Source organism: Bufo bufo, chromosome 6 (genome assembly GCF_905171765.1).
Source record: "Bufo bufo chromosome 6, aBufBuf1.1, whole genome shotgun sequence".
Lineage (NCBI taxonomy): Eukaryota > Metazoa > Chordata > Amphibia > Anura > Bufonidae > Bufo > Bufo bufo.
The window spans coordinates 390,927,419-390,935,558 of NC_053394.1; the positions used below are offsets into that span (position 1 = coordinate 390,927,419).

At 41.1% G+C, this 8,140-nt stretch overlaps 1 pseudogene; it reads left to right on the plus strand.

Moving 5' to 3' along the window:
- Window positions 1-4,320, plus strand: part of LOC121003523 — a 791,128-nt pseudogene extending 786,808 nt beyond the window's left edge.
- Window positions 4,321-8,140: the final 3,820 nt, after the last annotated feature.

The following is an 8,140-nucleotide window of genomic DNA, read 5'->3' on the forward strand; positions in this document are numbered from 1 at the left end:
TTTCCTATAAAATCGATTTTATTTTACTTTGGTTTTGTGCGTAAAACCTTAATTAGATTGTGGGCCTGGTGATCAGTTTAAGGCCTTTTAAGCAGCAGCAGCATGGTGATAAAAATGAGTGGCAAGGTGACATACTGTGGAGATGGCAGCATGAGGAGGCCACATGGCACAATGACGGTGTCTGGATAAAAGACTAAGGCCACAGATTGTTTAGAAAGATGCAGATGGGAACAAATCTGTGGAGCTGTATCACGGTCACCTGCAGATTAATGCAGACCAGGGGCGTAGCTATAAGGGAAGCAGGGGAAGCTGCAGCTTTGGGGCCCTGACCCAGAAGGGGCCCATCCAGGAGAAGGAGGACTAAAGGATTTGGTCAGGGTCCCCTCAACAGTATTAAACAATGAAATTATATACAGTGATAGTATAGACAGTGTATAAAACGAATGGAACAGCTGCCGGTCCTGGTCTGAGAGAGCGATCTTTACTAGCCACAGGAATGGAGGTTGCATGAAAGGAAGGGGTCGCTAAAAATTTACTGTGGGATGGAGCCCCATTCAAAAATTTGCTGTGGGGCCCAGTCATTTCTAGCTACGCCACTGATGCAGCTCACGAAAGCAAGTTGGGTTTATCGATTCCAAAACCTTAATTAAATTGTGGGCCTGGTGATCAGTTTAAGGCTTTTTAAGCAGTATCAGCAGCAGCATAGTGATAAAAATGAGTGGCAAGGGGACATAGTGTGGAGATGGCAGCATGAGGAGGCCACATAGTGGCACAATGACAGAGTCTGGATAAAAGACTGAGGCCACAGATTGTTCAGAAAGATGCAGATGGAAACAAATCTGTAGAGCTGTATGATGGTCACCTGCAGATTAATGCAGCCATCAAAATCAAGTTGGGTTTGTCGGTTCCACCTCAGCTCACCAGCAGGCCCACAACTCAAATCTTTTACAGGGTCAGCTCACCTGCAGGCCCGCAACACATGCTGCCTTGCTTTGAAGTAGTAGCCGTTTATCAGGTTCTCTCTCCGAAATCGAACAATGATTCCCTGTTACCGGTGGTCACCATGTTATGCACAGAAAAGAACATTGAAAGTTGATAGAGAAGATATCAAAATGGATCGTGGACGTCACAGGGACGTGCGATCAGGCAGAAGTTATCTAGAGTCAACAAAGCGGCAGCAGGGCCTCTCCTGTATAATGTTTCCTCATCCAAAATACCTCAGTGACATTCCCTGTAATTTTTTATTACTCATTCCAATAACGGCATCTTAAGAGTCCTGTATTGTTATTTATTGTCACTACTTCCACGAGTCGGGAGTGTGTGATTTGCGTGCCACCCACTTGCCTTCCTTGGATGTGGTAGCCGTTTCTCAGGCTTCCTCTCCGGAATCAAACACTGATTCCCCGTTACCCATAGTTTACAATGGTTTTAAGCTGACCATTACATTGAAAGTTGATGGGCCAGACATCCGAATGGATCGTCGCCGTCACGGGGACGTGCCATCGGCCTCAGGTTAACTAGAGTCACCAAAGCGGCAGCAGGCCACCGCCCATAATGTTTTAGATGGTCAGATGAGCAGGCCCTTGCTCCTAATGTTTTTGAGGGTCACCAGCAGGCCATCAATCATAATTTTTAAAGGGTTTGTATGATGCCCTCCTTTATGTGTAACTAAGGGTGTATCTGAGTGCCTCTTCCTTGTAATTTTTGGCAGCACTTGCACTTTATATACAAATAAATATTCAGGAAAGAATGTTTTCTATCAATTTTTCCTCTAAAATCGTTTTTTTTTTCTTGCTTTTGTGCGTATTATTGTCATTATGTAAAAGTGGCGTACTATTCGGACAACATAGTTCCCAGCAGCGACCAGCGAGTCCAAGATGCATCCATACATCCTCCCCATGCTGTTACAGAACCATTTCGGTGGTGTTACCAAAAATTTTTGACATTTTCTTATGAACCAGGCACCCTCCCATCTTCAGAGCAGGTGGTACCTGGTTTATTACTCGGGTTCTCCCATTGACTTGCATTATACTCGGGTGCTCAGTCGAGGACCCGAATATCACGATGTGTTCGGCCCGAGCACCTGAGCACTACGGTGCTCGATCAACACTACTGAGCACCAGATATTTGCCTGCTGCTGGGAAGAGCATGATGTGCTCGGTATTACTTTAACTTTATTCACAGTACAGGAGCTTCACTGATGTAAAGGGGACACTAAGGGACAGCACTACTGCAGGGGGTGCACAAAGTGGGCATAACTACTGTTTGGAAACCTAAAGAGGACATTCTACTGAGCGGGGGCACTTAGGGAGCATCAGTACTGTGAAGAGGGCACTAAGGGGGAATTCCACTGTGAAAGAGATACTGAGGGGAGATAACTATTGTGTGGGGCACTAAGAGGGTATTCGTCGCCTCTTGTCCAGCGCTAGGAAAGCTTTTATTTATATATCTTTTAAATTACTGATTGGGTGGGGGTTGCAGAGAAGTTGCTCAAGGTGGGAGCCAGCGTTTTCTAGTTATGCACCTCGGTCTACTATTAGATTGTGGTCTGTTTGGCCACCACTGTTTTAGTCAATTGATATTCGAATTGTGTCTTGTACTTTCTGTGGATTTTTTATATGGAAAAGTTATAAAACTTCAATATAATTTTAATGTTATTCATCAATAATAAAATGTGTTTTATTCTTGGCAGATTTTGAAATAGATGATTGTGGTATCACACGAGATACATTTGAAGAGCATGCCAATATGCAAGATTTACCCTCATCCAATCACAGCAACAATGCATCATTTAATTCTTTCAAACAGCTCCGATCGTCTTACTTATCAAAGACTGTAACACAGAATAAAAGTCACAGAAGAGGTGCTAAACATCAAACAGCTCACGTAAAAGAGAAGACATTTTCATGTCCAGAATGTGGGAAATGTTTTAATCAGAAATCATATCTTGTTGTACATCAGAGAATTCACACAGGAGAGAAGCCATTTTCATGTCCAGAATGTGGAAAATGTTTTAACCAGAAATCATATCTTGTTATACATCAGAGATTTCATACAGGAGAGAAGCCATTTTCATGTTCAGAATGTGGGAAATGTTTTAATCGTAAATCAAATCTTGTTATACATCAGAGATTTCACACAGGAGAGAAGCCATTTTCATGTTCAGAATGTGGGAAATGTTTTAAGATTAAATCAGAATTTGTTAAACATCAGAGAAATCACACAGGGGAGAAGCCATTTTCATGTTCAGAATGTGGGAAATGTTTTAACCGTATATCAGATCTTGTTATCCATCAGAGAATTCACACAGGAGAGAAGCCATTTTCATGTTCAGAATGTGGGAAATGTTTTAAGAGTAAATCGGAATTTGTTATACATCATAAAATTCACACAGGGGAGAAGCCATTTTCATGTTCAGAATGTGGGAAATGTTTTAACCAGAAATCAGGTCTTGATAAACATTATAAAATTCACACAGGGGAGAAGCCATTTTCATGTTCAGAATGTGGGAAATGTTTTAACAGTAAATCAGATCTTGTTATACATCAGAGAATTCACACAGGGGAGAAGCCATTTTCATGTTCAGAATGTGGGAAATGTTTTAACAGTAAATCAGGTCTTGATAAACATCATAAAATTCACATAGGGGAGAAGCCATTTTCATGTTCAGAATGTGGGAAATGTTTTAACACTAAATCACATGTTGTTATACATCAGAGAATTCACACAGGGGAGAAGCCATTTTCATGTTCAGAATGTGGGAAATGTTTTAACAGTAAATCACATCTTAATAAACATCAGAGAATTCACACAGGGGAGAAGCCATTTTCATGTTCAGAATGTGGGAAATGTTTTAACAGTAAATCAGGTCTTGATAGACATCATAAAATTCACACAGGGGAGAAGCCATTTTCATGTTCAGAATGTGGGAAATGGTTTAACAGTAAATCAGATGTTGTTATACATCAGAGAATTCACACAGGGGAGAAGCCATTTTCATGTTCAGAATGTGGGAAATGTTTTAACTGTAAATCACATCTTAATAAACATCAGAGAACTCACACAGGGGAGAAGCCATTTTCATGTTCAGAATGTGGGAAATGTTTTAACCAGAAATCAGGTCTTAATAGACATCATAAAATTCACACAGGGGAGTAGCCATTTTCATGTTCAGAATGTGGGAAATGTTATAACAGTAAATCAGATCTTGTTATACATCAGAGAATTCACACAGGGGAGAAGCCATTTTCATGTTCAGAATGTATGAAATGTTTTAACTGTAAATCACATCTTATTAATCATTAAAAAAAACACATATAAGAGAAGCCATCTTTATGCTTAGCCCGTTGGTGACCTCCCTTATGCGTTTTTATGGTGGTCACTAACTGGCTTTATTCCTGGCTTTATTCCTCCTTTTTACAAGGAGCTAAAACAGCGCCTTGCTTTCAGTTACCAGAGGTAGCTGAGGGCTTGGAGCAATGATTGGGACCGCTGTGGGAGCTCCTCAAACAAACATAGTCTCTTGTATTGAATGAATATTGGTAAACAAAGGACAGATCCAGTTAAAAGTAAAACTAAGTTGTTTTTTTATATATGTCCTCTAAACACAAATGTTTGGTGAAAGAAAAAATAAAATAAATAAAAACAGTATTCCACCCTGTCTGTGATCTGTATGGGGACCCTCCATTCCTGTAAAACTGCAAATTCAGGGGCCTATATGTGAAAGTCCAAAAAATAGAGCTGGATTCCCAAAAGAACTGGGGTCCAGACATGTGGAAAAATTCACACTTGTAAATGGCCTGTTATTTGCAGTCAAGTGGAATGACCGATAGGATGTAATAAAGTACTATAGTTTATAAGGCTGAAAAAAGACATCTGTCCATCCAATTGAGCCTGTTATCCTGCAAGTTGATCCAGAGGAAGGCAAAAAAAAACAACCTGTGAGGTAGAAGCCAATTTTCCTCACTTTAGGGGGAAAACATTTGTTCCAGACTCCAATCAGGCCATCAGAATAACTCCCTGGATCAACGACCCCTCTCTAGTAGCTATAGCCTATAATATTATTACACTCCAGAAATACATCCAGGCCCCTCTTGAACTCTTTTAGTGAACTCACCATCACCACCTCCTCAGGCAGAGAGTTCCATAGTCTCACCGCTCTTACCTTAAAGAATCCTCTTCTATGTTTGTGTACAAACCTTCTTTCCTCCAGATGCAGAGGATGTCCCCCAGTCACAGTCCTGGGGATAAATAGATGATGAGAGAGATCTCTGTACTGACCCCTGATATATTTATACATGGTTATTAGATCTCCCCTCAGTCGTCTTTTTCCTAAAGTGAATAACCCTCATTTTGATCATCTTTCTGGTTACTGTAGTCCACCCATTCCAGTTATTATTTTAGTTGCCCTCTTCAGCTCTATGTCTGCCTTGTTCACAGGAACACAGAACTGTACACAGTCCTCCATGTGTGGTTTGACTAGTGACTTGTAAAGTGGCAGGACTAAGTTCTTATTATGGGCACTTATGCCCGTTTTGATGCAACCCATTATCTTATTGCCCTTGGCAGCAGCTGCCTGACACTGGTTTCTACAGCTTAGTTTGCTGTTCACTAAAATCCCTAGGTCCTTTACCATGTCAGTGTTACCCAGTGTTTTACCATTTAGTATGTACGGGTGACTTGCATTATTCCTTCCCATGTGCATAACCTTACATTTGTCAGTGTTAAATCTTATCTGCCACTTCTCTGCCCAAGCCTCTAATCTATCCAGATCCATCTGTAGCATTATACTGTCCTCTGTAGTATTTATACACTATACTGTCCTCTGTAGTGTATATATACAGTATACTGTCCTCCTCCATTTTAATTACTTTACACAGTTTAGTGTCATCTGCAAAAATGTATATTTTACTGTGCAAGCCTTCTACAAGATCATTAATAAGTATATTAAAGAGAATAGGGCCCAATACTGACCCCTGAGGTATTCCACTAGTGACAGTGACCCAATCTGAGTGTGTACCATTAATAACTACCCTTTGTTTTCTATCACTGAGCCAGTTACCCACATGCAGACATTTTCTCCCAGTCCAAGCATTCTCATTTTATATACTAACCTTTTATGTGGTACAGTGTCAAATGCTTTGGAGAAGTCCAGATATACGACATCCATTGATTCGCCACTGTGAAGTCTAGAACTTACTTCCTCATAGAAACTGATTAAATGAGTTTGACATGACCGATCCCTCATGAAGCCATGCTGATATGGCATTATTTGCTTATTTTCATTGAGCTCCTCCAAGATAGTGCAGATAGAGACCTAGATGCTATCTTCCCCTCCTATAACGTAATTATCCTCCCCCCTGTCCCTACAGGGAGTGCAGAATTATTAGGCAAGTTGTATTTTTGAGGATTAATTTTATTATTGAACAACAACCATGTTCTCAATGAACCCAAAAAACTCATTAATATCAAAGCTGAACATTTTTGGAAGTAGCTTTTAGTTTGTTTTTAGTTTTAGCTATTTTAGGGGGATATCTGTGTGTGCAGGTGACTATTACTGTGCATAATTATTAGGCAACTTAACAAAAAACAAATATATACCCATTTCAATTATTTATTTTTACCAGTGAAACCAATATAACATCTCAACATTCACAAATATACATTTCTAACATTCAAAAACAAAACAAAAACAAATCAGTGACCAATATAGCCACCTTTCTTTGCAAGGACACTCAAAAGCCTGCCATCCATGGATTCTGTCAGTGTTTTGATCTGTTCACCATCAACATTGCGTGCAGCAGCAACCACAGCCTCCCAGACACTGTTCAGAGAGGTGTTCTGTTTTCCCTCCTTGTAAATCTCACATTTGATGATGGACCACAGGTTCTCAATGGGGTTCAGATCAGGTGAACAAGGAGGCCATGTCATTAGATTTTCTTCTTTTATACCCTTTCTTGCCAGCCACGCTGTGGAGTACTTGGACGCGTGTGATGGAGCATTGTCCTGCATGAAAATCATGTTTTTCTTGAAGGATGCAGACTTCTTCCTGTACCACTGCTTGAAGAAGGTGTCTTCCAGAAACTGGCAGTAGGACTGGGAGTTGAGCTTGACTCCATCCTTAACCCGAAAAGGCCCCACAAGCTCATCTTTGATAATACCAGCCCAAACCAGTACTCTACCTCCACCTTGCTAGCGTCTGAGTCGGACTGGAGCTCTCTGCCCTTTACCAATACAGCCACGGGCCCATCCATCTGGCCCATCAAGACTCACTTTCATTTCATCAGTCCATAAAACCTTAGAAAAATCAGTCTTGAGATATTTCTTGGCCCAGTCTTGACGTTTCAGCTTGTGTGTCTTGTTCAGTGGTGGTCGTCTTTCAGCCTTTCTTACCTTGGCCCTGTCTCTGAGTATTGCACACCTTGTTCTTTTGGGCACTCCAGTGATGTTGCAGCTCTGAAATATGGCCAAACTGGTGGCAAGTGGCATCTTGGCAGCTGCACGCTTGACTTTTCTCAGTTCATGGGCAGTTATTTTGCGCCTTGGTTTTTCCACACGCTTCTTGCGACTCTGTTGACTATTTTGAATGAAACGCTTGATTGTTCGATGATCACGCTTCAGAAGCTTTGCAATTTTAAGAGTGCTGCATCCCTCTGCAAGATATCTCACTATTTTTGACTTTTCTGAGCCTGTCAAGTCCTTCTTTTGACCCATTTTGCCAAAGGAAAGGAAGTTGCCTAATAATTATGCACACCTAATATAGGGTGTTGATGTCATTAGACCACACCCCTTCTCATTACAGAGATGCACATCACCTAATATGCTTAATTGGTAGTAGGCTTTCCAGCCTATACAGCTTGGAGTAAGACAACATGCATAAAGAGGATGATGTGGTCAAAATACTCATTTGCCTAATAATTCTGCACGCAGTGTAGTTTAAACACTCCTCCAACCTTCTATCTTCTACCCCAAAACAGCTTCCCCTTCCCCATGGAGGTGCAGCTCATCCCTACGATAGAGGAGAAGTCAGCCCAGTTCTCTAGGAACCCAAACCCTGCCTTCCTATACCAGTTCTTGAGCAACTTGTTAACCTCCCAAATCTCCTACTGCCTTTCTTGTGTGACTCATGGTACAGGTAGTA